The following is a 1762-nucleotide window of genomic DNA, read 5'->3' as shown; positions in this document are numbered from 1 at the left end:
TTCGCTTGCTCATTCCCCAATTAGCCACAATGGCAGGAGCTGTGCGGAACCAAAGCCAGGAGACTCCTCCGGCTCTGCCATGTGGGTGCAGGGGCCCAAGGACTTGGGCCATCTTCCACTGCTTTCCCAGGCCACAACAGAGAGCTGGATTGGAAATGTAGCAGCTGGGACTCGCGCAGATGCCCATATGGGGCCGGCACTGCTGGCGGCAGCTTTACCTGCTATGCCACAGCGCTGACCCCATTACTGCATTTCTAAAAGCCATGCTTAATAGTAAAATGTTCTCTATCCTACTTAACTGAAAGATCATTTTAACTCTATACTTCTAGTTGTATAATGCATTCTCATTTTGACATAATTTATCTTTTCCATACTATTTCTCAACAAAATTTATTCAAATTTTAAGCCTTTTTATTGCCACGTATGAAGTATGACTTAACTGTTAACTCTTAGACTTCTATAAAAGAAATATTACATTTTAATTTTCACCTCAAACCTGTTTGATTAAAAGATGCAGGAAATGCCTATCATATGAGTTAAAACAAAAGAACAAAAGACAAGTGCTATCTGTATAATCAACAGATCATCTGACAAGACCACTCAATTCTTAGCATAAGAATACAAGCATACTTCCAAAAGTTCATGGTCAAATTGGAAATAAAAGAAAAGTTTATTTGGATGCAAAAATATTTTTAATCCACACATAATCGTTTCATAATATATTTATATATATTCATATGTATATATGGATTTTTATTGTGCCTGTCTTCTGACTGCAACCAATCACATGAGAACACATCTGGAGTTTTGACTTGTGGCATCATATCTGTGCACAAAATATTTCAGAAGCTGGAGCATTTCAGATTTTCACATTTGAGATGCTCAATTTGTATAACAGGTACTAATTTAGAGTAGCCATCAGTAGACACCAAAAACCTACTCCCATGTCAAAAGTTAATACAGCATAGATGTCAGGTGGTATTCTTTCCTGTGTTCTGATTTCATTTCCTAAATACTGTCAAGAAAACCAAAGAAACCTTAGAAACCTTTGTGGGTCCTTCTAAAGCTGCTTCATTTTCCAAGTGATTTTTCTGGTTGTGGAGCCTGCTTGTTCCTTCAGTACTTTCTCAGCCGTTCTTAGCTTTAGCTGTCTTTTCTGGAAGTCTTTGTTTGTTCTTTTGCTCCTTCTACCTGGCTTCCGTGATCTTGGCCAATTTCCAGAAGACTATTGCGTTTGCTAGGAACAGTGGAGAAAGAACCAACATAACTGTCCTAAGGACGCCCACTGGGTCCTTTGCATCCACTCAGCCCAGGTCTTTCTGTCAAACATCTCTGATAGTCAGTAAAACATGCCTGAATGGTGATCTCTAACTTTGTTCTGTGATTATTAGTGAGCCGATCGCAATTTCAGATGATGCGTGGGGGTTTTTCTTCTTCTGCTGTACTGGACATTTCCTACTGCAGACGGCAGCACCCACATTCATCTCTGCCTCTGGCCTGGCAAGTGTAGCTTCCTCAACCCTGGAACAGTCCAGGCTGGGCTGGGCTCGCATGACCAAGCTTCCTGGGACTCTGGTTGGCCCCGCCCTGCCTTTCACCTCCTGAGCCACAGCCTCTTCAGCTATGTATGGCGACAGCTCCAGAGCAGTGGCTTCCAGCAGCTTCCCATACAGGGCACCAGGAGCCCAGACTTCTGCTTCCAACCAAACTTGCCAAAATTTTTATTTACACTGTCTGCCGAATATGCGGGTGGATGAGTAAT

The 1762-nt window shown here is 42.2% G+C and overlaps 1 pseudogene; it reads right to left on the bottom strand.

Annotated features, from left to right (window-relative positions):
* Positions 1-1127: 1127 nt before the first annotated feature.
* LOC100346117 (small integral membrane protein 15-like) lies at positions 1128-1330 on the bottom strand (annotated as a pseudogene).
* Between the last annotated feature and the right edge of the window lie 432 nt (positions 1331-1762).

Source organism: Oryctolagus cuniculus, chromosome 7 (genome assembly GCF_051225735.1).
Source record: "Oryctolagus cuniculus isolate XC-2025 breed Fujian yellow rabbit chromosome 7, ASM5122573v1, whole genome shotgun sequence".
Classification (NCBI taxonomy): Eukaryota; Metazoa; Chordata; class Mammalia; order Lagomorpha; family Leporidae; genus Oryctolagus; species Oryctolagus cuniculus.
The sequence above is the reverse complement of the archived record's forward strand: the minus strand, read 5'-3'. Positions and strand labels throughout refer to the sequence as shown.